Source organism: Anomalospiza imberbis, chromosome 11 (genome assembly GCF_031753505.1).
Source record: "Anomalospiza imberbis isolate Cuckoo-Finch-1a 21T00152 chromosome 11, ASM3175350v1, whole genome shotgun sequence".
In the NCBI taxonomy this organism is placed as follows: domain Eukaryota; kingdom Metazoa; phylum Chordata; class Aves; order Passeriformes; family Viduidae; genus Anomalospiza; species Anomalospiza imberbis.
Genome location: NC_089691.1, coordinates 20468265 through 20494684, shown reverse-complemented (window position 1 = coordinate 20494684; position 26420 = coordinate 20468265). Strand labels below are relative to the sequence as shown.

At 43.0% G+C, this 26420-nt stretch overlaps 1 long non-coding RNA gene across 3 annotated transcripts; it reads right to left on the bottom strand.

Moving 5' to 3' along the window:
- On the bottom strand, positions 1-25631 carry LOC137480876 (uncharacterized). 3 transcript variants are annotated; one of them, XR_011003145.1, is made up of 4 exons: positions 25457-25631; positions 11044-11140; positions 10318-10458; positions 1-187 (listed from the first exon to the last, which is right to left on the bottom strand). It is a non-coding gene; the product is annotated as an uncharacterized lncRNA (long non-coding RNA). The 3 variants fall into 3 exon arrangements; XR_011003147.1 differs by lacking the exon at positions 1-187 and adding an exon at positions 6094-7775; XR_011003146.1 differs by lacking the exon at positions 1-187 and adding an exon at positions 7784-8223.
- Positions 25632-26420: the final 789 nt, after the last annotated feature.

Genomic DNA, 26420 nt, shown 5'->3' with positions numbered 1-26420 from the left:
GAGCTTGTAAGGGATCCCTAATCAGAATCTCCCCTCTTTTGGCCACCCAGGTAATGAAAGGAAAGTTCAAAAATCATTATTTCTCATAGATTCACTAGCATTGGTACTTCTCTACTCTCTAAGACACCATAGAGGGCTTCACCTTGAGCTACACAAGTAGAATGAGAACACACCCAAAGAGAAGACCCTGCAAAAATAAATTGGAATAAATAGGTTGTAACGTGTACCTTCTGCTCCATAAAAGTGGTGAAGTAACAGCGTGTGATAAAGCCACAAAGTGAAAGAAATTGAAACTTAAAATTCTCACTGATCCACTCTCATTTCACACTTCAGTTAGAGATTTTTATTTCCTCTCGTTCGGGAGTCTCATATCTTGAGATTTTTCTCTCCCATTTTCCAGATTTTAATGAGTCTATCAAGACATTTGTATAACTCTGAGGAGAAGGTTATGCAAAGTTTGAAGTAAATTCAAATTGATTTTGAGTACAAGGCACTTTAACTTAATATCCATCTCCCGCTCCTAAAATGGTGTTTTACCTCTTCACACTTCCCATCTCGCATGGTTATATTTAAATAAAACAGGTTCAGACCTTGTTATGTTATAGGATGGACTTGGTTGAAGGGATTTTAAAGCTCACCCAGTCCCTCCCACCTTCCACTGTCCCAGGCTGCTCCAAGCCCCAGTGTCCAGCCTGGCCTTGGTCACTGCCAGGGATCCAGGGGCAGCCCCAGCTGCTCTGGGCACCCTGTGCCAGGGCTGCCCACCCTCCCAGGGAACAATTCCTTCCTCATATCTAATCCTTTTATCAAATCTAATATTCCTCATAGGATAAATAATCCTGGTGATGCTGAAATGCCAATCTCTTGGGGTCATGAATGGTGATACTCGTGTGCAATGTTCCTGTTGCTTCTTTTACATTATGAAAAAAATCCTAATCAATTTTTTTTAAATTCATATTTTATCTTTTCACTGCTCATGTACTCACAGTACTGAAGCCATATCACAATAGGTACAAATATTTTGGGATCTGGTATCATAAAAAAAAAACAGAAGTAACAATTTATTATATTATTTTCAACATTTGTTTCATTTCAGCTTCAGGCATAGATTGGAAAATGACAGAAACAATCCTTGACAAACCTGTACATGATCATCAATGTTTATAGTAAAGTTCTAGCTAATACTAATGAAATCTATGAAATTGCTCACATGTTTAATGAGATGCATGAAATTAAGCAGTTTTTTGTACTGGGGGAGTCCAGATGTGATGAAGAGAAACACCACAGGCGACTTCAAAACACTTGAGATGCTAAAATTAAATTTCCTATCCCCAGCTGACAAAGCTCACTCATCCTTGGGCTCTGACCTAACTGACATTTCCAGGTGCAATATCCATGCAGATTTTATAATTAATTCTATTTTCCTACGATTCTTCAAGGAAATTGCACAAAGGGCAAAAAAATCACTGACAAAACCTGAAACTACAGAAGCAAAAAAAGAGAAAAAAAAAAAAAAAAAGAGGAAGACAGAGGAGTCTGCTGTGTTCTAAGCCATGTCTCACAAAATGATTTGGAGGCTGTGGTGGTGTAAACCAAGCACCACTATTGACAGAACAATGAGAGATGATCAACTCGGGCAGGGAAGGATCCAACCCCTGCACTTCACATCCCTCTAAGGTTACAGAGAGTGGAGTCTATAAAACCCAACCTAAAAAAGCTTATTATTTCTCAGAGGACACAAATGTAACAAGCTTCTCCTGATGGCAAAAATCCAATTATTGTAGTAAAGGTTGTGCTCAGTTATTTCTCACTTCATGTCAAAGCAAATTGTAAAATGAGGTGCCTGGGAACTCTGCTGCTCTACCTTTACTGGTACATAAACTTGCACTCTCTCTTTTTTGTTGTAGTTAGTAAGAAAACAGAAGGAAAAACTGAAAGGGGAATGTCATCAAATACTGGCCAAGAATGTGATATATAGATTTTTTTTTCATTTTTATTTCTCAAGAACTGCAAAGAAAAGTTTAGTGTAGATTGGATCAAATATATATTTTTCTTTGCTGACAGAAATAAAGTTATCTTCATCTCTATTGGATTTTTTTCCTTAGATAGGAGTATATGTTAAACCAGTCCAACTGCTTTTTCTATTTGTTTGGCAGAGGAAAAAAAAAAATCCACTCAAAACTAAAGGCTAAAGCAATTATTCCTGGCTATATCTTTGTTTTCTGGGAAATGTCAGTAGGGCTGGCGAGGAAAAATAAGTTATTTTTTTAGGAAATCACATACAGCAAAAATTGCTGAATTTTCTGCACTGACCATTGAAAATGATGGATGCCACAATTCTCCCCTTCAATCACAGAATCAGCGGGGTTGGAAAAGATCTCAAAGATCAACCAAAGAGTCCAAGCTGTGCCAGATCCCCACCTTGACCCCAGCCCTGAGTGCCACCTCCAACCTTTCCTTGGACACATCCAGACCTCGCTGGGGAGCCCATTGGCCTCTTTGGACACCTCCCTCACATTCCTAACTTGGTGACATTCCTACATTTGCTGTAAAATGCCTTTTCCCTTCTTTTTCTCCTTTTTCTCCTTCCTTTCAGATGTTAGGAGGGCAGTTCCCATCTAGTGCTTCTAGGATGGGCTCCCATACCTGAAACACCAAGTCCTTTTCTCCTTTTTGGATCATAATAAAGAATTTTTCTTGCTTTTGGATTCTGACATACAGAGTGTTGTTTCTCTTTCTGCAGTAGCTGATATTTCAAGGTTGAATGAGGCTTGGAGCAGCCTGTGCTGGTGGAAGGTGTCCCTGCCCATGGCAGGGGTGAATGAGATGGGCTTTAAGGTTCCTTCCCACCCCAAACCATTCCAGGACTCTGTGGTATCTGATAAACCCCTCCCATGCATCTCTGTTCTTTCAGGCTTTCATGCAGTGTCTACATTAATTCTTCTGCTCAGGCATTCTAAAGCTGGGCTCCCTGCTTCATTCACACTAATCAAATATGGGAATCCATCTCAGGAGGTATCTCACACACATTTTGGGCAAGTCCAGCCCAGATGCTGCAGTGGGACCTAAGCTGGGAAGCAATTCATGGACACCACCAGTGCCCAAGAGCAGCTGTAGCAGCAGAAAATCCTGGGCTGCCTCCCTTTGCCAGGAATAAACTAAAACACAGCTTAAAATCAGGGATTTTTCTGGGCAGCCCACTCTGACTGACCTCACTTGAGATGACCTAACTCAGTGGAGGAAATTCTTTTTTGGCATTTACTAGACAAGGCTCAATCAAACAAACAAACCAGAAAGCCATCATGCATTAAAGTCTGACCTGCTGCCTCTCAGACTGAACCAAAGCCAGATTCTGCTTCACATCCAGAGTCATGAATAAGTTCTCTGTCAAATGGGCATTGCTAAGCCACATATAAAATGTAATTAAGCACAAAATTCAGCTGCCTTCATATTGTGGGGATAAAACGGCACCCAGTGGAGGAAAAAAGGGGCCAAAACTTACATTTGAAGCAGTTTACATAAAAAAGTTATTTAAAGAAATGACCATGTAATGTGAATATTCTATTTTGAAAAGTAGTTAGGGCTCACAAAGCTTCACTACCCATCAACTGGGAAGGTGCTACATCCATATTTGAAAAGAATATGTTGGAGCATATGAAGTGGGCATCTGTCTTCAGCTGGAGAGCACTAATTTGGTATTATTCTGTTGAAGCTGACAGTTGTTTGCTGCCTGCTAACAGTATGACCTGTATTCAGACAGGAATTTCCCAAAGCAAGCACTAAACATGTTGCTTTTAGCATGTTTTGGGAGGTGGGGTAACCCTTCCCCAGCTATTCAAGATGTTTTCCCACTTTAATTGTGATTAGGAAACAGCAAAAAGGGCTGTCATTAGTGGTCCCACTTAAGTGTCCTCATGTGGATTTAGTTTTGGGGTTTGATCCCAAACAGCTCAGAGTGAGATCCCCTTCCGGGTTTGAGCCTCAATACTCTGTAACAACCAAAATACACCTTCAGTAACAGGATTTTCCCACTGAAAACTCTTCCAAAACCAACGAAGCAGCCAAATCTCAGAAAGCTCTGCAGGGTACAGTTATACCTGCCATAATGCTCTCAGTAAGACTAACACAGCACAGACAATAAACCACCATTTGTAGGCAGCCAGACCTCAAGGCTACCTCTACACAAGTGTCCTTTGCTCACCCTGAAAGGCTTTTAATAACACTGTGACACTGCAGACGTGCTTACAGCAGCTGATATTTATTTACTGACCCCAATTTCGTGACACAGGTCGGGGCTCTTTGTCAGACACAAGACAGGGCCTTGCCCATCGGCTGCTGTCAGAGTCCTTAAGTCTATTTTCATTTATCTTCGCAAAAATCTTGCCCAAGTCACGAGCTGCAGGGCTTGACTCGCAAAGTTTAGAGCAGGTTCATTCCTCAAATTAAAATTTTATAGGGCCCTGGCTGTCAGAGCAATTTGCAGGCACGCCAAGCTCCATCAGTGCTGCTGACACCCTCTGCCTCCAGCCCTGTCTGCAGCCGCCGGGGTCCCTCAGCTCTGCTCTGCCCCGGGCTGGGCAGCACCAGCAGGAGCTTCTGCCCCTGTTTGCCTCCTCCTTCACCCCAGCACACCCATGCTGGCCTTTTCCTTTGGATTTTACACCATGTATTTTATGCAGCCAGGTTTATGATGGCTATTTATGCCAAGTCTCCGTGGTGGGTGCATTTATCAGCTCAGCTGACAACAGGTATAAACCATTCCTTAAATACACTTGTGAGTGCAGAGCCAATAAAAATACTGTAATCCTGAGAAGAAAGCATCTTTTTGGAGGCAAACAAACCTAAAGGAAAGAGACAAGTTGATTTGAAAGTAAACTCTGAAAAATAAAATTATTCCCATGGAAAACTCCAATAATCTGGTTTTAATATTTAGACTGCTTTAAACAGCATGCAGATTAAATTTGATATAGATGGAACTGCAGCCTCTATTTATTTGTATTCATACATACAAGAGCAACATAAAACCCTCAGGAGTTTGTGGAGGAGTCTGTAGCGAATTTGCAAATAACCATATCTGCAGCAGCAGAGTATAATGGACCAGTATAATATACTGGGGAAAGTTGTCACTTGTTTGGCAATTAACACTGATATAGGAGGGAAAGGAATGAGAGGATATTAACAGATTAATCTTGGGGCCGTTTAGACTGCGCTGAAGCGAAATGATGATTTTTCTCCCACTCCCGTTAGACCAGTGCCCTCTGCTGCTCAGAGCCTGGCGCTGGCAGCTCCACTCTGCAGCACACAGCTCAAACCCACACAAACACAGGCTGGGACTTACACTCAGGGAAGAACCTTGCAGGGATTTGTGCTCTCAACACCATCTTTCCAGGGAAATAGAGACAACAGGGATATTTAGCAACAACCTCTCCTGACAATATCACCTGGAAATATAATCATCTCTCCATATCATAAAATCATTTCATTGTTTCATATCAGAAATCAAACCCCCTCTGGTTGCTGCTAAACTTCATCTTTTTCTCCTTTTTGATCAAGTGGAACATTTTTAATGCATTATGAAAGAGTGATTTGCATGTTCACATTGTACATTGAGCTGTACATTGAGATACCCGGTCTCACTTTGAGCAAACAACTCCTGCCATGAGACTTGGCTGCTCCAAGAGTGAGGAAATTTTTCAGGAGACTAAAACCAGCCCAGGAATTCCTAAAGAAATGGTCCCTAACTTGCTTTCAGCACTTCTTACTCACAAGTCAGGTGTTGTAGAGCTTACCACAGTCAGGATCTTACCTGCAATTGAGTGATGTCACTACTGGAAAATGTCACAGAAATTTATGAAGATTCTATTAGCTTAAATGTACCCCAAAACCTAAAAAAGAAAAAAAAAAAAAAAAAAAAAAAAAAAAAAAAAAAAACCAAAAAAAAAAAACAAAAAACCCAAAACCAAACTACAAAAAAGCATAATGTTTACAATAAGAGAAAAAAAAATTAATTAGGAAGTTTGACAGCACCCTGAGTTTAAACACTGACTGGGAGAAGAAACACTACTCCATGAGGAATACAAATGCACATAGGAATTACTGGAGTCTATTAATAAACTTTATATTTAATTCCTTGTTTTTAGATTGAATTTTCACCTTATAAGCTCTCTACAACTCAATGAAAGGAGCTTGTAGCCAGGTGGAGGTCAGGCTCTTCTCCCAGGTAACAGGTGATGGGATGAGAAGGAACTGCCTTGAGTTGTGCCAGGGGAGATTTAGATGGGATATTTGGGAAAATTTCTTCACCAAAAAGGTTTTTAAATGGCGGCAGAGAGTGCCTTGGATGGTTTTAAAGGGTGTGCAAATGTGGCACATGGGGACATGGGTTAGTGGTGGGATTGGCAGTGCTGAAGGAACAGTTGTGCTCAATGACCTTGAGAGGGCTTTTTGAACCTAAACAATTCTATGATTCCCTGCCAAAACATATCTAGAAAATAGAGAGGGTCTTCATAATTGTTTTTCCCAAGCTTTGCTATTTCTCAGCTCTTCCTGTGCAGGATCCTGAGCACTTTGTCACTGTTTTCTCTTCTGTGGTGTGAGAATGCCTTGTGCTTGTTCCAGTGGGGTGTTGATATTGCTCGGGAAGCAATCAGGAAAAGAATCACTGTCTCTTAGAGTAAGGGGTGGAAATGAGGAACTGACAGCTTCTTTACCTGTCAGGAATTCTTTCAAATAGAGTGAACACACGTGGCAAGGACATTGGGATGCAGGGACAAGTCTCAGTGCCTGGTTGGACATCACAAAGAGCAGGCCCTGACCCACCTGGAGCATCCCGGCATCAGGGAAAACTCACCAAAACACAGCTGGAGGGACAAAGGGAACAGATCTTACACTTCTGGGAATAAATGGGACACCCACACCGGGCTCTGAGCATCCTGGATGTCACCAGCAGGCAGGAACCTCAGCGCAGGGCCACAGCCTGGAGCCGAGCCAGCGGCTCCGAAACAACACACCACAGCAGCTGTGGGGAAACCTCAGGAAAACACAGGAAATAACCTCTCACCATGCTCTTTTGTACAACATGCCACTTTTTTCTGCACTTCCATGCTAATTAAGCTCCTGGCTGTGCCTCTTTCTCCCCGATCCTTCCCCTTCCCTGAGTGAAATGTCAGGATTAGCGCTGATTCAGTGGTGCCCGCGAGCCGCGCTTTCGGGAGCTAACATTTAAACATAACCGTGCTGCTGGCAAGGCCCTCCCTGGCACAAAGAGAGCCAGAAGTTTGGCAACTCCAGGCCAACATGGGCAGCAGATGTTTTTAATGCCAGCTTCCCTCTAATTGTAAAGCAGCAGCAGCACAGCGGGAAGGGAGAATACAATAAATCTCCAGCGCTGGAGTAGCCCACGAGCACATCAATTCTGCCACTTGTTAACAGAATCTGCTGACAATCTCCGTGCCTTTTGAAGAGTGCAGGGTGTGCAGCCCCATTTGGCTGCCTGAGGACAGGAACAGCCAGCTCAGGCTGGGCTGGCAGGCCCAGGCTGCCATGGGAGGGTTCCTGCCCCACGGAAAACGGCAGGGGCTGGTTTGGAGCACGCGGGTGAATCCCGCATAGAGCAGGGCCTTGGTGCCAGGCATCTCTGCTCAACAGCACAGGGTTGGCACATGGGATCCAAGTTCTGAGGATGCAGCAGCCCCAACAGCTGTTCCTTCACCGGCAAATAAAGCCCCCCGTGCTTCTACAGCTGTGAGGATTGAGTAGATGGAAAAGTGTTCATCCTACAAACATAATTACATTATTCTGGCTTTGTGTCCTCACTTCCTCCATGCAGCCATCCACCGCCTACTTTCCTCCATCCTACTGTACAAACAGGAGCTTTCCTGGGTGGACAGAGGTGTTTTGGACCCCACAGAAGGCTGATGGGGCTCCTGTAGGACCAGCCACCTCTGCTCTTGCCCCAGGGTGCAGAACCTGCTATTGATGTATTTTCACAGGGGTGGGAAACAATTTCCTCAGATTTTTCTACAAAGTAAATCCATGTGATGATATTCCTCATCCTCAAGATTATGGTATCAGTCTTGCATATTGTTTTTCCTGGCTGGAGGCATTAATGCGACAACTACTCCCAGGAGCACAGATGTCCAGGAACATCCCCTGCTCCTTGTGCTGCTTTCTCTAAACATTAAGGGTTAAACCACCAACATAAAATCATGACTTGGAGCTGACCTGGAAAGCAAAGTTTATGAAACATTTATTTGCTGCTCTGACATCTGGAGGGAGATGCATCACTTAGGTCATGAATTTTTCTGTTTGGATCCAAGCTGATTGCTCACCCTGCCATACTCCACCCTCTGCTCCCCTGCACCTTGCAGCACACAACTAATTTTAAAAAGAGGAGAGGCTGGCCCTTAGAAAGGCTTGGAAAGTGTTTCCTTTTATTTTTCAAGCAGCAGGAAACAAGACTGTTCACTAGAAGAGAAAAGGTAAGGAATGAACATTTGAAGAGTGAGGAGTCAATAGGAAGGAAATAAAATACTGCATATTTATGAGTAAAACAACAACGTGTCCTTTTGAACCTTGCAGGCAGAGGAATGTGAACTGAGTTAATCAATCACCAGACAATAGATAGACTAAAAATAAAAGTCTTATCAGGAAGGAGGTGGCAAAGGAGGCAGAGGGGGAGTGAGACACACCAGTCCACCTTGTCCAAACCACCCAGGACACATCCAGCTAATTTGAATCCACATAGCAACATCCTGCTCAATACAGCTCAACTGAATTCCTCAGGCTAAAGATATTGTTTGTCCAACTTTTATTATCCTTGTTTATAAAATTGAAGGATAAGGACTTGACTTGCTGTGGTCAATGTCACTGTGAGACATTCTCTCTTTGGCAGCAACGCACTCTCAGCCCCCATAAATGTTACAGGAAAACTGCAAGGGTGTTTGCAAAGGAAAGGGTGAAAACTGCCAAGAAAAGTCAAATCCCATCCACTTCTGCCTATTACAGTGTTTCCCAAGACAGAATCCCCTCAAGGAAGATACTGTGTGAAAACAGGAGCTGCTTCTCTCTCTGACAGAGAGCGGATTGACAGATTCTGTATTTATTTTTAAAAAATGCCTAACTATGCATCATTAGTCACCCATCATCCATATTTCTCTCCCTAAATGAGAGTGCACAAAGTTTCAGAGTCTCCAGAGAAAGCAATTACAATATTAATTTCAACTAAATGACAATTAGGAGAAAGAAAGAAAGAATCAACTGGTTTAAGGAGTTCTCTTAGATCCTGATTAAGAAAACAACTTCAGCACTGAAAACCACCAATCACCAATATAATCTTTAAATGTTTAAATGAGCTCCCTGGAAGGCACTGCACGGTGCAAAATCCTTCTAGGAATACATTTCAGTAGGAATGAATGTGCAGGTTTTTGAGTCTGAGTCACAGGGTTTGAGCAGAAAATAGGTTGGATCCTGGAGGTGGGGACCAGGCACATGTGCATAGTCAGGGTGGTGATCCAGGGAGTTCTGCTGGAATCCTGCCACTGAAATCCATGGAGATTTAATTTCTATCCTACTCCTGGGTCTGGGATCCCTTCCATGCAAAGTATCACTGAAATCCTAAATGACTCTTGCCATTAAAATCCCATGGACTCACAGAAATCGTGGTTGGAAGGGACTTCAGGAGGTCACAATTTCCCCATTTAAAGTAGAGCTCTTCCTGCTGGGTTAAATAAAGTGCAGTTTTTTTCCAATTAAATTGTGAAAATCTCCAAGGATGGAGGTTCTGCAGCTCCCTGGGCAGCTGGCTGCAGAGCTCTGGAGAAAATTTGGAGAAAGGGCTCCCCATCCTTTCCTAAACTGGAGGTCTCAATAATGAGAACCAATCCTATACCACCAATATTTCCCTTGTGAGTTTTCCTTCTCAAACATTTCTATGGTCTCCCACCCTCAGAACAACACCAAATACGTATCCCAATTTTTTAGCTGCAAAATACACCCTGAAATATCTTCCTACCAACACCAAGACTGACGTGATGTTGTATTTTAACTACACTGACTGGTTCTTAGGCTTTGCTGTTATTTTTTTTTTCCTACTAGCAAAGTTGCACCCACTAAAAACTGGAATAATTCTAAAACAGCCTGGGGAAAAAAAGAAAAAAACAATTATTTTGAAATATTTCAAGGGATTTCCCATTTCAGACCAGCTTCTTAGATCACCAAGGCCTGCTTAAAAGTTGTCTTCAAAAGGAAATACCAACAACCAAAACAACCCTCAGCCTCTGGAAGGTCCAGATATCCATAATTTGTTGTGGAACTCACCCTTCTTTCCAAAGACTGCAAATGCCTCAATTCCTCTCTCTGCTGGGTTAAATGACACCTGGTTGAACACAATTTCTGGGACACAATGCGGCTGGGAGAATTCCAGAATTTTTGCAGGAGCTGTGTGATATTTGCTATTGGCTTGGAAAAAATAAGTGTAAAATCTGTTTCACACCCCATCATTGTCACATAATATTGCCCAAATGAAGATGTCAATAGAAGGAGCAAAATAAGAGCTGTATACTACTTCTTAAAACTTCTCTCTGTGCCTTCAGATGTGGCAAATTGGAGTTTCTTACTCCAGTTAAGCAGCTTCATCTCCATGCTTCAACCCAGGAAACAAATAGGTAGAAGGGGCTACCATATGTTTGGGGTTTCAGTTCATTAAATCCTTGATCGTGCAAAACTTTTTGAGAGCTACTACCCCATAAAATTCATACAAAGCCATAGTTTGTGTTGTTTGGAAGAATCTTATTAAACATTTTCTCCAAAGAAATATTCCAGCCTTTTGAGAATCAGCATGACACTGCCATGAATTATTCACGCAAGGCTCTGCAAGATGGGCAAGTTTCCTGCCAAGACGTGCACAGTGAGGGGTGGCATAAAACTGAAATTGGAATGCGGAGAGAACTGATGGGAAAGATTTCAAAGATCATCTCTTTTGAAAAACAAAAAAAAAAAAAAAAAAAAAAAAACCCAAAAAAAAAAAACACCACAACTTCAGACCTCTAACCTTGCTCCTTCACAGAGCTTCCTAAATGTCCTGCTTCGCACCCACTCCCAAATTCCTCAATTTTAGGCTGTGCTCACACACAGACACTTGCTGTTAAATGAAGCCACAGAGTGGTGGAGATCTGATTGCTGAGAGCCACTGGCAAAATTTATTCCAGGGATTCTTAATGAGGTTGAATCTCAGGAAACTCTGGTGAGGTTTCTTTTGTCAACTTCATGTCCCAGCTGTGTGTGCCGACCCCAGAACCCCCCATGCCCTGGGCTGGTCCCAGCAGGGCTGGGGGGATTCTGCCGCTCCCAGGTGAGACCCCACCTGCAGAGCTGCCCCAGCCCTGGCCCAGCCCAGGGAGGAGCTGGAGCTGCTGCAGAGAGCCCAGAGGAGGCTCCAGGGGGAGCAGAGGGATGGAGCAGCTCTGCTGGCAGGAAAGGCTGGCACAGCTGGCATTGTTCACCTGCACAGGAGAAGCTTTGGGCTGAGCTCAGGGTGGCTTTCCAGGACCTAAAGAGAGAGACAATTGCCAAGGGATGGAGGGACAGGACACAGGGAATGGCTCCCACTGCCAGAGGGCAGGGCTGGATGGGAGATTGGGAATTAGGAATTGTTCATGGGAGGGTGGGCAGGCCCTGGCACAGGGTGCCCAGAGCAGCTGTGGCTGCCCTGGATCCCTGGCAGTGCCCAAGGCCAGGCTGGACACTGGGGCTGGGAGCACCTGGGACAGTGGAAGGTGTCCCTGCCATGGCAGGGGTGGCACTGGGTGATCTTTAAGGTCCCCTCCATCCCAAACTATGCCATGACTCACAAAGGCACTCCCTGATGACTCCACAGGGCTCTTCCTAAATCACCTCAGCCATACAGATGGAGAACCAGAAACCCAATCAAGCCTAAACCCCAAATCCAATCACATTAGCTGAGCCTAATGCAGAAAATGACAACTAGAAAGAACCAAATGAAAATTATACTCCAAAACTATTTTTTTTAGACTGATATGTCCAGGTTTAGATGCTGATGCAGACAAATCAGGGTTTACTTTGTCCCCCCAAATGCACTTCACTGAATAACTGATGAAAGGCACATCTTAAATAATACAAGAGGCAGGAGGAGGTTTGGCCATCACTAATGCAGAACAACCCAGCACCACCTCTCATTGTTTTGGTGGTATTTGCACAAGGGGAGAAACAGCCCTGTAAGCACAGGGAGTTGATGTGAGTGATTGCTGAGCATATTTTAATAATTAATTCCACAAATAAGTGAAGTCTATTTTAATTTCACCTTAGACAGCATTGCTGTCTCAGTGAAGGAAACTGTAAACTCTTCTGTTACTGTACCCAACACTGACACTTTGGAAACATTACAGGAACAGCAGGGAAGTAATGAAATATATATATATATAGTGCTGAAACTTCTGAGCTATCCAAAGTGCTCCTGAAGATCCTGCAGATCATCTTTAGGGAATAATCCAAACAGCTTTGTGGTATAAAGTTACATTAAATGACTGAACATCATGCTGTGATTGAAAAGTCATGCCCAAAAATGCTGATCAGTTTGATTGGATATGGATTCTGTTCCAGTGCCTCAAAAGGCCCGTAAAGAACAGCTTAGTAAAGAAAAATAGAATGGCTAAAGTCACCAAAGTGATCATGCTTGCATGTTCCAAACAGCAATGTAATGGAATTATTTATCTGTGAAGGAACTGCTAAGAGGATCGGGGGAAAAAAGAGCTTGGAAACCTCTGTTTTCCTTCAACTCAGATAAAGCTGGTTTGTCCTGTATTTTGACTTCCCAGAAGTTTCTATAAAGGCCTTTGGCATCATGGCTAAAACCACAACAATGCTTTGCAAAGCCCTAACGTGTCCACATTTTGGTCAAGGAGGATTTCATGCCCACAGGGTAGCTGAGGTGCACACTTCAGAAAAAGGAATTTTTCTACATTTTCCCAGCTTCTTCCCAAAAAATGAGAGTTTGGAACTCATAATTTCCAAACATGGGCCTTTTTCTTATTTGGAGAGGTATGATTTTTTTTCCCCTCCTCCTTTCTCCCAAAGGAAGTGGAGTTCATGTTGGGAAATTGCATATCTGGGGGAAAAGCTTCTTCACCAGAGCGAGTCCTGCTTCCAGAGGGAAGGGAATCCACTTTTGGAAGAAATTAAAGTATTTTCAGCAATTTCACTTTTCAATTCAAGTATTTAAAGTATGAGGTCACTAATGTGATCACTCTGATACCTGAGAATTCATGGCCCTATTGCAGTTTCAAAAGAAGAGTATCTGTATACACACACCACCCATGAGCTTTTCTTATAGGAGAAAAGCTGCATTTTCTTACAAGATCTTTGCATTTTGAGCCAAAAGGACTTATGTTGGGATTTGTGATATTTAAATGCTCTTGAGATTGTAGAAGTCTCTGTCTTTTAGCCCCACTGCTAAAGAAGAAGTTGTAATTTGTTTGTGTTGGTTTTTAAGGTTATTTATTTTTTCTATCTACAATATTTTCTCTCTGACCTGCAGCAGGTCTGTCCTGCAGGACAGTGTGCGGGGCTCTGCCCCTCAGTGGGATGTTACAAACATTATATACCAAAAACTACGTGTGCTATATTTACAATAACGTGCCAATACCTATCACCCATGTTGAACAGTGTGTGCCCAGCCCAAACCAACAGAAAAATGCCAACACCACAGTGAAACATGGAGGGCATGAAGAAGAAGAAAAAGGACAAGGCACACCCACTTTCTTCTATCTTGCCCCCTTTGAACCCTTTATCTAGAATCCTCAAATTCTATTTTTGCACCCGTGCCACACTGATTACTACTTATATCAAACACTCAGAGCTTGTAATTCATCCTGTAAGACTGAAAACTCTTTTCCATGGACAGGGATCAGTCTGTGATCAGATGATCCATGATCAGATCAGACAGTGTCTCTCGGGGCTCTGTACAGGGTGGTTCCTGACCCCCTGCCAGGGTCCCAGACCTTCCAGGGCAGCCAGAGGGATGCCCTGGATTCCCACCGACTTAGAAACTGATTTATTATTATTGTGCCAGGTAAAGATTTTATTCCTGCCACTCTGAAATGTTGCACTTTAAATACTCAGATTGTACTGGGGATCCTTGTCCTTTTTCTGAGCTAAGACTGTTGGCATTTCTCTGAGATCAATCCACATAAGCAAAGGATGTTATAAAGGTGTTACTGAGCACTCCCAGCCTAAAATATATTCTGCAGATACATCTCCTGGTTCTGTAAATAAGGTTACTACACATAATCCCACAGGTTCCAGTATTATGTGTACATAATAAAGCTGCAGATCTTATTCAATTTCCAGGTATTTTGTGAGGAGAGCTACTGGCATATCCTCAAGGGCCAAATATTTCATTCAAAGGCAAGGAGATATTATCATACTCTGAATAGATATAGTAGTTAGTTTGTACAGCATCTCATAAAAGGGTAATTTGCAGACTTGAAGAAAAAAAAAAGCTGCTTTAAGGAACACAGGGAATATTTATGTAGCTACACAAATTACTTGGTTGAGTATTATTCCAGAGACTTATTTTAGAAACTGAAATTACTCCTTACAATGTAACTTTTGCCATTATTATTATCTCTTGCACTTAAAGATATTAAATCCTTGCCCTGAAGTTTGGCTCTTGAACAGGCAATTATGATTAAAGCACTTCATCTTCTTGGCCCCTTAATTCATCACAGCAAGTAGCCAAATTCCTCACAAAGTCTGGAATAAATGGAGCTGGCCCAGGCAGCCTCAGTGCAGCATAGCAAATCCAGCCACAAGGTGAGCACATCCTTGTTTTTCTTCCAGTGACAACATCCCTGCTGCTTAAATGTTAATTTTTGGATCTCAAGCAGCACCTTGAAAATAGCAGAAGAATCAGGTTATCTGGAAAATGAAGTGATTTTCCCATTTTTCAAACCAATGGTGAAAATAAAGTTAATTATTAATGTGAAGGAAACATGTTTTCCCTACACTTAGTCCAAATTGCTCGGGGTGGTGTTTTCATTCCTCCTCTGTTTCCCTGTCTCTCAGAAGAGCATGGAAAATGTTATCCCAAAGGTTGTATCATTGGAAAACTGGAATTAGAGCTCAGTGAACACAAGATTGAAATGCTGCTGCTCACACAGGGAGGCAGAGGGGCTGCAGGACTCAGTGTTAATATGTTCACTTTAATAATCAAGTTAATGAAGGCCATTGCTTCAGACAAGATGTGCCTATCACAGTTGTATCTTATCTTTCATGCATTTAGTCAATATACAATGATGCTGAACATATCTGGGCAAACATAGCTAATTTTTTAGCCTGAAAGCTAATCAATAATATTTCCTTTCACAGGTCTCAGTTATTTCTTGGAAACAAGGGGCTAGCAACACATAACTGGTACTTCCTCCCTGCCTGGGGGCTCTAAATCCATATTAAGATTATTGCTGAGCCTCATGGTGACACCTGTGCATCATGCAAAGACCCAAGAATTGTTCTGAAGATATCATTGGAGAGATATTTTCTCTGCATGAGGCATTTTAGAAAGTTGGGATGACCTGTACTGGTTTTTGATCAGCTTCCAGTGTATCACAACCCAGGAGACAGCAGGATCAGTCCAACCACACACAGGCAGCAGAAAAAAACCCCAAAATCTTCAGCCTCCAGGGCAAGCAGGAAAAGGCTCTCCAAAAATACCCCTAATTTGCATAGAAGCATGGATTGGGAATCTGTGTCCCGGGCTGCAAATCCTCTCAGACCATAGAGGTGAAACACCCCAAAATTCAGGTGGTATTATTATTTTATCTGTGCCACAGCATCCATGGGATGCTGGAGAACACAACTTGGGGAAGTGACTGGACTGAAACCCAACAAACTAAAGCTGCCTTCACACCTTCCCCCTCACTGCCGTTGTGTTGGCCACAAACAGGAATTGCAGGACAGAGATCCTACTGGAATTCTTCTGTGAAGAACATGAAACAATGCCATCAATTGGTAATGACTGGAGCAGAACCATGAAATAACAACCATCTCCGAGGGAAAACAGACAGCAGAAATAATAACTAGTAGAGAAGGAAACAGAAGGAATATATTCATGGATAAACGAGAGCTGTGGCTGGAGCCATTGAGCCAAGCTCACGTCCCTGGGTGTGCTTTGATCAGCAGCGTCCCAGCCCTGGGAGTCTTTGCTCTGTCTCTTTTTAATGCCACATTTCTTTCTCTGCTTTTTCCTGGCAGAAGTAGATCATGAGTCGGATCATTCCAGCATAGCAGAGACTCCCCAGCCCATCCCAGCAAGCAGCAGAGGACCCGTGGTGGGACATGCTGCTGATGGCCAGGACACAGACGATCCTCCACTCCTGTTCTCCAGTTTATGGCTCTAAAATGTCACAGTTCCACAGGCAACACCACAGAGATGCTGCAGGACTGACATTCCTTAGAAATCGCTTCCTGATGATCAATGCACCCTGTGAAATAATTATATTTTATTCATTTCTCTGGGTTGTGAATCTCCATAAGGATGAAAGAACCCCAAACAAATAAACTAAAACAGGTTGCATGATCAAAGTTCCGTATTAAGTTCCTGATAATTTCCTCCTAAGTCACTCAAGTGGAAACCAGAATTCTTATATAAAATTACAGCTCCTTGGAACTCACAGCCATTTGCCAGCTAACGCATTATAGCACAAACAGCAACAAAAAACAACCTGATAACACTCAAAATATGGACATATTACAATAACAAAGACTTCATTAGAAACCCTATAAAAAGTGCTTTCTTTATGTTTCACGAAAAGCAGGAGGTGTGCTCACTGATCCCATGTTTGCCCAGTTGTGGAAATCACATTTGGAAATATTAAGAGTTAAAGAGTACATCTTCTCTTTTTTAGGACTTGGAAACTGAGGACAATCTGTCAGCTGATCAGTGAATATTTGTTTTTGTCCACAGTAACCCAAAGTGACCATTATTTGACAAAATTCTCTCCAAAAATAACCCTGAACATTGCTGGTCTCGTTGGGAAATGCTGCAGTTGCAAAGGAGCTGACTTTTGGCAGAGGTTTCTTTAATGCTAAGAACAAAGAAACACTCATTAAAAAACAAAGCCAACAAACCAACCACTGTTAGATAATTAAAAGAATGCTTGTTTTCTTAATTTTAACACTAAAGAGCTACAGAGCACACTGAGAAAAACATTAAAACAAGATTTGTAGGGTGGTGAGAACTCAGAAAAAGAACAAAGGTGTTTGATAATGGCTTTGGATTAAAAAGTGATATTATCCTGCCAGTTGTATCCCATTGAGTTGGATCCTGTGGATTAAAAGTTAACTTAGAAATCTGACTTGCCTCCACCCAAGTCAATAGAATTCCATTAACTTGCTGGTGAAATATTGATAATCAGGCTCATTAACTTGAAATGAGCAGAAATTGATTTGCCAGGCAGGAGGAGGAGCCAAACCAGATTTCCAATCCTTGGAACCCTCCTCAGAGAATTCATGAAGGAACCCAACAAATATTTTAATAACCTTACTATGAATAAAGTGAGGAAGCTTGAAAGGATAATTTCCCTGGAGAGGCAGAAAAATGGAATTTGGAAGGAAGGGAAAGAAAGAGTCAAATGAGAGTCTGACAAAGTGAATTTTTGGAAGCCAACATATTCTAGAGGTTGCAGCAGATGTGAGCCCAGCACAGCAGGGGAGAGAGGAGAGGGTTTGGCAAAGCCTTTAGGAGCCATTCCCTCATCCAGACACCCACATTCCAACCTGACTGTCTGCTGCTCCCAGGGACCTCCACCTCACAGAGTGGGTTTTACTCCTAGCTAGGTCTAGGAAATAAATATTGGCCTAGTTTGTGAGAAATATCAATATCAAATTTCAGCTGCCGAGGAATGAAATGAAAGGTTAAAATCCTAACCCGGGGGAAAATGGGAAAATGGAGTGGGAAAGTTGTACTGCAAACATTGCAGCCTGGAGTTTTCCCCTAGTGAATGATTTGATAGACTTCATTTAGGCTTCTTTTTCCAAAAGATGGATTTAAATGCCAAACAGAAATTGTCATTTAAACCCTGAAAATCAGATCTTAAATACAAAGTCAAACTATACTTTAAAAATATAGGGTTTTAACAGGGAAATTTGTCAAAAGAAGCTTTATTCCCACCACACCATGTATTTCCACATTTCCTTAACTCCTGGTGGGAAATCAGGGTGGGAGTACCCAAGAAGATCCAGCTGCTCTTCAGTTTCCAGAAGCCCTTCCACACTCAGTTCCTACTGGACTATAGGATTTTAATGTCTTTTTTTCCATAAAGGCATTGGCAGTCTCTTTGAAACACAAACAATTTACAAACCCAACATTAAGGTGTGAAGTGTATTGGTAATGCACAGTCCAAGTCCCCAAATTTCATTCAGAAGATCCAATTAAAGGGGAAGAATAGGGCAGATATTATTGTTGCTAATTTTGTCAATTAAGTAAGAAATTAATCTGGAAAAATATAGAAACAGCACAAGATTTTGATGTTTGCTTTAAAACCATGAAGCTCATGAGTTTTTGAAGAGAAAGTAAAATTAATAAAACCTTTCCTCTATGGCTTAAGCAGACTCCAGTTTTATGGTGGACTGCAAAACCTTTCATCATTCTGGTGAATTTCCCCTGAATTTCCACGTGTCCTTGTGAACTGCAGACACAAAAACCAGGGCTGCAGCATCCCCTCATGGAGATCCCCATGGCAGAGTGAGGGATTTTCCCCAGCCCTGCTCAGCATTCCCCTGTTGCTCTGTGCTGTTCCTCAGGATAAGATCTCCTCTGCTGCCTGCACCAGCTCCATTCATTATTCCTGGATAGATGACCTTACATTTGGTGCTATCAAACACATATTGATTGCCCGCTCATCTGACAGCCTTATAATTACTCAGGTCAGCCCATTTACCCTCTTTAAATAATGGCAGAGCACGAGCTTTCTTCCAGCCTTTTGGAACTTCCCCTGCGAGCCAGGACTTATTAAAAATAAACATTAACGATCCAAAGAGTAGCTCAGATGGCTCTTAAAAATTTTAGGTGCCAGTTAGGCAGACCTACTGATTTAACAGAGTCTGGTAAGAGGAGCTGCTGTTTAACTGCCTCTTAATCACTGCTGAGAGATAAATTATTCCATCCTGTGAGGCAGCACCATCACCCTCCTCCATCCCAGGGACAGGACAGAGGCACCAGCAGCCCTGAGCCCACCTGAAAATGGGCTGGTGCACTTCTGTTCACTCCCATCACACTTAAAGAACATTATTAAATAAGTTTAAACTTGTTGCTCATACATTTTTTCCATGTTCTCTTTTCTCTGCCTTACCCAATTCCTCGCTTCTATTCCCTGCCATGGGCTCCTGATCACCCCACTTGCCATTTATTGAGTATTTTGCCAGGGACAGGAGAAGGGTGGAGGAATCAGGGGATTTGGATTGTCTTCCTCAAAGTGAAATTGGATCTTTTGGAGACCAGTAAATAGAGTGTTTTTTTTTGTTTTTTTGTTTTTTTTTTTTTTTGTTTTGTTTTTTTTTTTCCCTGTTAGCATAAACCAGACAATCAAAGCAAGCAAGCCACTAATTTTCCATGCATTGATCAATTACTCTCTTGCTGTGGAGATGGGATCTAATCTAGAGGTCCATCCTGCTGGATGGGATGCACCTTGAATTAAGGAAATATCAGCCACAGTTTTTAGGTAACACTCTGGGCAATCTCCCACCAGCTGCTCCAGACCTTCTGTGCTGGCTTCCCAAAAATTCCCCCAAGGACCAGCTCCTTCCACCCTGCAAAACCCAAGTGAAGAACATCTGTGGGGTTTATTTCCTAGCAGCCATGGCCAAGTGCCCCACCCTGGATTCCAGCTAGCAGAAAGCTGACCTGGAATGCTGATGGCTCATTTGTATTAATTGCCTGGGACTGTAGGCTGCTCTCTGGGCCTGCTTCCTACTTGCTGCTCCCAAAAGGGCACAAAGAGCCACTAATTGTTATATTCAATGCTCTCTCTTTCCTGCAAGCAATACCAATTTAATTAAATTTACATGGTTTTAAGTGACCAGCTACAACTCCTTTTGTCTGTTTATACAGGTCACTAGAATTGATAAATCTCCATTTCATTGCCGCCATCTTCTTTTAAGTGCTCTCTTATTCCCCTCCTGACCTTTTAAAGCTGTTTTCTACCCTTCCTGCCCAGCTGAGACTGGTTGAAATAGAGGTTCTCTCTTTCCCTAGGAGGTAGGACAGCAATCCATAAACCCCCAATCCCACTGGACACCATCACTGCCAGGGGATTTTCCTTAACACTGAGTATGAAGTTTCTTTGAAGAGTAAATTTGAGTATTTCTCTTTTTTTACCCATTTGAATCCCCTAGAGCCATTCACAGCTGAAACCAGAGCCTGCATTGCCATTACCCTCTACAGAATCTATTATCGTTGTCACCTGGCACCACTGGTGATGCCCAGCATGGCAAAAGCTGAAATAATGTCAGAGAATTCCATTACTGTGAGCCCCAAACAAGACAGGATGGAGCCATGGGCAGCTGTGCCTTCCTAGGCCACCAAGAGCCCTCTGGTTGCACTCCTCCAGCTCTGATCCTCCACCCACACTCCAGCACCCAGCTGAAAGCTGATCCCAATCCCTCTGCTTTTCCCAGGGCAGCCAGGACCACACTTGCACAATTCAGACACCCAAAAATCAGAGTAAAGGAGCTGAAAAGCTGCTCCAATTCTGTTCCCTCCCAGCAGCTGGATCTGGTGTTAGCTCAGCTCTCTGCTCAAACCCAGAGGTAGTGCCTAACCTCTCAGTCCTTGTCCCATCTCTCTAGAACCTGAATTCACAGAATCACTGGGTTGGAAGAGACCTTCAAGACCATCGAGTCCAAGCCAGCCCCAACACCTCAACTCAACCCTGGCACCCAGTGCCACATCCAGGCTTTGTTAAACACACCCAGGGATGGTGACTGCACCACCTCCCCGGGCAGCCACTCCAGAACTTCATCACCCTTTCTGTAAAAAGCCTTTTCCTAATATCCAGCCTATATTTCCCTTGGTGCAGCTTGAGACTGTGTCCTCTGGTTCTGCCTGGAGAAAGAGCCCAGCCCCAGCTGGCCACAGCCACCTTTCAGAAGCTGTGGAGAGTGATGAGGTCACCCCTGAGTCTCATTTTCTCCAGGCTGAACAACCCCAGCTCCCTCATCGTTCCTCAAACCTGCCTTTCCTTTGGGTCTGGGAGCAGAGTTCCTGCATCCCTCCCACCCTGCAGTCAGTCAGGGAGTGGGGCCACACCAGCACAGGGAGGACTCTGCTCCCAGCAGCAGCCAACAGCAGGTTGGCTTCCAAGGCTGGAAGGAATAAAAATGAAATAATCTTCAGCTGCAGCAGCCTGAAGGAGGGAGGGAGGAAGAAGCTGAGCAGCACAAGTCCATCCTCACAGCCTGAGCTCAGGGAAGAGCTGGTGGCTGCTCTGCTGTCAAAGGCTCCAGAGTTGGACCATGAGGGAATGGCAGGGCTGGAAGTGGAGATTAACCTTGAGGGTTCCACACACTGAGGAGGCTCCTTGAGCTGTTGAGGCTGCCCCTGGATCCCTGGAAGTGTCCAAGGCCAGGCTGGATGAGGCTTGGAGCAGCCTGGAACAGTGGAAAGTGTCCCTTCCATGGCAGGGTGGGAGTGAGATGATCCCAAACCATTCTGGGATTGCACTGCCACCACTTGAGACCTCCATGACTCTTTCTCTTTTGCAATTAACAGGAACAACCTTTTCTTGGGCTGTTTTGACATTTGTCATAAGATTATATGTTTGGGTTTTGTTTTTTTTTTCAGGCATGAGGGAGAAAACATCAGCAACACTTATAAATCACTTTTATCTTAAGGTTTTATAGGATTTTTGCAAAGTGTCTCTGGCCCCTTTTTCCTCACCTGTACAGGGAGATTATCTTCAGAGCACCCCATCAGCTCTGGAGATGTGCTTGATATGGAGCAGACTGATTATCCCACTGCTCCAAATGTGCTCAGTCAGAGACACAACTCAAAGCAGCCAAAAGGCAAATCTGGCCCAGTTTCTCCTCTTTCCCTCTGGGGAGAATTCAATCAAGAATTGATTAATGCTTGAATTCTCATCAAGAATTAATAAGTTCCTGATGTGGTGAAAATGAATAGTCTCAGGGAAGCAGCTAAGCTTGTTGTTTTGTACGGGGGGGAAGAAAAAAAATCCATTTATTTGGTAACTGATGCAGTGGTGAAGTTAGAGAGGGGGAATTCTGAATTCCCTGACTCCTTATGACATTTTAATAATCTAATGAATGGATTGACTGAAGGTTGACTGTCAGAGATGACTTGGGCTGCTCCCACCACTTCCCTCAAGCTTAGGTGCAATTCTCAAACTCCACACAAACACATCAGGTGGGGAGCACTGGGGTTATAGCAGCTCAACATCACCACCACAGAAAACCCATTCCCTTGTCCCCAAAAAGATGTCCCTAAAGGCTAAAAGCAAGAAAAGCACAAAGTCAATCCCTTCTCATCAAAACCCTCCTCAATGTATCTGTACAGACAATAAAATGAGACTCAGCAGGTACTAATAGTGATAAAGGTAGGAAATATTTAGTGACATTTTTTATACTTCCTTTGATGGGCTGGAAAGCTAAAATACCTAAAAAAAAAAAAGAAGAAAGAAAAACCCATGATGCTCCAAGACGAATTGAACCAATAATCAAAGACTGTCTCTAATTCCTGGACCAGGAGGTCAATTACAGAAATAAATCTGACAGCAGATAGATGGGAACAGAGTGCAATTACCAGTTAAAGACTTGATAATTATGGCAAGAATTAGTCTGCATTTTCAATGGCAGCAAAACCCATCCGTTCTTTGCAGTTATTATCTGGATTGGAAGAAGAAATGGGTTCAGCTCTGTCTCAGGCTAACACAAAGCTCCAGGTACAATGGAAACTGAGAAGTAGGTGATGAGCCCATGGAGTTGGAAGTTTCCTTAACTGCAAACTTCAATGGCAAATGTGAGATAAAATTAATATTCGGCAAGAAGAGATGTGGAGAAAATTAAACTCTGATAGAATAGGACTGAGAAACACATTTTTTATGAGGTTTGCCAAAATGAGCCCAAACATGGGCTTTTCAAATACTCAAATGCTCAATCTTGAAAGGCAGAGTCAATGAGAGAACAATCCTGAATATTTAAAGAATTAGCACATTGTTCTTCCATTCCCCCATGGCATTATGTAGTCAAAAGGAAGAGGTTTCGTAACTATTTCTTTTTAAAAAGTGTGATCTGCAAAATCTGTAAAAATCTCAATAAAATAGACTAACGTTGATGACCTTTATTCCTTGAGGTATTTTGAACTTCTATTTCTTCCTTACTGAAATTATCTGAAAGCACAACACTTGAATTCTTCCTCTTATTCTTAACTCTGTCATTCTGGGACTCTAGGAGCTGGCAAGTTCAGGAAAGTTAGATCCAGGTAAAGCCAAGGAGATGCTGCTGCCCTGGGAGAGTGAAAACCTTGGCAGGAGAGTGACTGAGCCCAGCAGAGGAAAACAACACCCTCAGAAAAATGACTAAAACCTGGCAGCTAAGAGGCCTTGGGACATGAAATAATTTGCAGCCTTGGAGTCATAAAAAATGCACTAAAAAAAGTGAAGAGTTTTAGGGTTTTCAGTAAATATTTTCCAAGAAACCAATAGGTAAATTTTAAGTTCTCAACAACTAATGGTTGTGGGAAATAAAACAAAGAAAATATTTCCAGGAGACAATTTCCTCCTCAATTCATCCTGATGAGGTGACAATGAAAATGAGTGGCTTTAGCAGCTTTCATGGTGTTTCCCCACTTCTCAGTATTCCATTTGTCACTGACACTTCCACATCCCTCTGCTGACACTCCTCTCTGCAGCAACTCTTTTTCCTCAAGATTTTTTTTTTTTTTAAAGTTAGGCAAATTACTGTGTCAAATGATCTGATTTTACTGCATTTTATGTAAATTTATTTACTTAGTGGCCTCTGGGCTCCATGCTGAGCTTGGAAAATGTACTTTTCAAAATGATAAATAATTAACCAGAGCTCCTGCACCACTGGAACTTGTTACTCTGCTCTCATTTTAAATAGTCCAGGAATATTTTTTTAATGCATGTTTCATATAAATTGCCACTTAGAGGAAAATAAATGCTCAGAATGTTGACTGCCTGAAGTCATAAAGGCTTACACGTAGCAAGGTGATTTTTATTAGAAACTGCATTTATGCTTTTCATTATTTAATAAATAATCATAAAAAAACTCATTTCTAAATAGCAGCAGCCTCATGTGTCCAGCCCCCTGCAGAGATGCACAGGAGGGAGCAGCACCAGCAATTCCCAGGTTAAATCCCAGCCCAGGACCAGGCTCAGGCAGGTCCCACACCAGAAACACACTGGGGAGGGCCTGAACTCCTGCCCAGATCTTCTCTTCATCATCCAGAGGAGCAAATGGGAATTTCTTTGGACAAATTGTTGTGCTCTTTAAAAAAAAGAGAAAATTGATTTTTTTTTTTTTTAAGTACCAAAAAGGCTGGAAGCTCAGATACCTTGATCCATGCTAAAATCAAAATCCCAGGTGCAGCTGTCAATGAAATACCACTTCCCCAAAGACATGAGGGAGGTTTCAGGTGATGAGAAAGATGCATGGGGAAGAAGCAGCCTCAACACAGCACAGACACAAAACAGGCTGGAATTTTTCCAAGCCCAGGAACAGAGGAGTTGAGCAACCAACACAGATAAATCCTGACTGAGTCAGGAGGGGGAAGAAAACAACCAAGCTTGTGCAGGAGAGGCAGCCTGGCTGCCTTGGGGACAAACAAACTTAAACATTCCAGAAAAAATACAGCAGAGCAGCCACATCTTCCAGCCAGGGGAAAAATGGGAAAAACCAGCCCTGGGACAGCAAGCCCCCCTGGGAGGGATCACAGCCCCCCAGATCTCCTCAGCAGGGTCTTCTGACATTTGTGGGGGACAGATTTTAGGAAGCAGCAGCTACTACTCCAACACTTGAATTTTTAATTGGCGCCCAACGTGGGGCCTGACCTTGAGGCTTTATCTAGCCTTTTGAAAGCATCTCCATTGGATCTCCTCTAGATTTTAAGTCACAGTCACTGTTCTGGTTCCCTGAGAGAAAAAAACCCCCAATTTTCTGTGGGATTTCTCTGAGGGTGGCTGACAACCCTCGAGGCTTCGAGGACTGGTCTCATCAGCGAAACCTCCTCTGGGAGTTTTTTTTTTTTTTTTTCTGACACACCGAGGTGGTGAGTATAGCCTGGTGACTGTCACCTTCTTGTAATTTTTTTTTTTTTTTTTTTTTTTTTTTTTTTTTTTTTTTTTTTCCAGACATCCTCTTCCAGGTAAATCAGCACCAAACCCCTGTTCCCACTGCTGGTTATTCTCACCTGCTCCATCTTTCCATGGGGTTCCAGCAGCTCCAGCTCCATCCCAGCCCAGAAAATCTGTGGAAGCCACAGCCTCTGCTCCTGTTCCCACATGAGGAGCTGCAACACCAGTGCACAGTTTCCCCACTCCAGAGCTGGGGGAAAGCCACTTCCCAGCCACAAAGGTAATTCCATCCGAAACATGAAGGAAAAGCTGATTTGCCACTGGGATAATTAGCAAATAGGTTCCTCCTGTACCTCATTTCCTGCAGGAGGAGCAATTGGGCATGACCCACTTATGCTCCTGTGCCAGCCACATCTGCCCCTTGCTCTCACTCCTCTTCACATCCCTGCTTCCCACCCCCATCCCAGGTGAAGAGCATACACCAAAACCATCCATTTTTAGAGTTTTAAGTCAATAAAACTACCGCAAACAAGTTTTGGGGCTCCCAAACAAAACCAGGTGGTAAAAGCAAAAAAAAACCCACCCAAACTCAGGGTACTGCTGCCTGTTTTCTGGTTTGAGATATTCCTGCCCCAATGTTCCAAACAAATGGTGAAGAACATGCTGCAACCCAAGGCTGGGAGGGATATGAAGCATAGAAGTACAAACTCTACAGGAAAAAAAAAAAAAAAAAAAAAAAAAGCCTTAAATGCAAAGAGTGGTGTTTTTTGTACAGAAATGCCCATTTCTACATCCAGGGCATGGGGTGGGGCAGCTCTCCTGGATGGGTTTAGCCACATCATGTGGACTTCAAGCACAGCAAAAACAACACCCAGGTCTTGTTAAATGAGGCTTGGAAATGTGCAGAGCTCAGACATTTCAGCAGAGTGAAATGCTGGTGTTTCCCTGGGGGACTCCTCTGTATTTCCAGCTGATGAACAGATGCTGAAGTGGAAATGTGATGACATTTCCTTGTGAGACCGAGGAACAGAGTGAAATATTTGAGAATTAGAAAGAATGCTCTGCCCCCAGACCAGGTCT